The sequence below is a fragment of the Nicotiana tomentosiformis genome, chromosome 7, assembly GCF_000390325.3.
Source record: "Nicotiana tomentosiformis chromosome 7, ASM39032v3, whole genome shotgun sequence".
Taxonomy (NCBI): Eukaryota; Viridiplantae; Streptophyta; class Magnoliopsida; order Solanales; family Solanaceae; genus Nicotiana; species Nicotiana tomentosiformis.
Genome location: NC_090818.1, coordinates 65,327,475 through 65,328,421, shown reverse-complemented (window position 1 = coordinate 65,328,421; position 947 = coordinate 65,327,475).

Below are 947 nucleotides of genomic sequence, written 5' to 3'. Positions count from 1 at the left end.
CTTCATTTTGTTCTATATCATGCGATAGAGCGGAACGTGAGGTTGTTTTCCCCTAACTCGTGCATTGTTCTAACTTTAAGTAAATGGCACCTAAGAAGAGAGCAAGAATTGGCCAAGAAGCCAATGCCACACCAGGAGTGGCTGTTGATCCCTTACTTGATAATGCGCGTGAGGATAATCCCCCTACTATCACACTGCCTGATTCGTCTACTCTAGACCAGACTACCCCAACTCCTACACCCGCGGAGGGTGCCACAATCCCTCCCGTCGATATACCTGTTCCACCTCCAGCCCCAGGTCCAGGTCCCGGTATTTCTGATGGGGATCTTAGGAGAGCTATTCAGATGCTGACTCAGTTAGTGGCTTCTCAGGCACAGAGGTCAAATGTTGCACCTACCTTATTTAACTCGTAAGAGGATTCTTCTGGTTCCAGGGTAAACAGGTTCCTTCAGTTAGACCCTCCAGTGTTCACAGGTGCTGATCCCGGGGAAGACCCTCAGGATTTCATTGATGAGATGCATAAGACTCTCCGAGTTATGCGTGCTACTGAAATAAAGGGAGTAGAGTTGGCCTCTTATCATCTGAAAGGGGTGGCATATTCCTTGTTTGAGATGTGGGAAGATTCCCGTGAGTAGGGGAGCCCTCCGGCGAGATGGATTGAGTTAGCAGATGCCTTCATAGACCATTTTTTGCCTGACGAGACTAAGGCAAACTGTGCTGTGGAGTTTAAGACCCTTAAACAGGGTAGTAGGAATGTGTGGGAGTATCACATGGAGTTCGTGCACCTGTCGAAGTATATTGTTCATATGATGCCAACTATGGAGGCAAGAGTACTTCAATTTGTGCAGGGCCTTAGCCCTTTGGGTATTAATGAGGCTGCCACAGCTGCTCTAAATTCGGACATGAACTATGGAAGGATGGTGGTATTTGCCCAAGCTCTGGAGGCT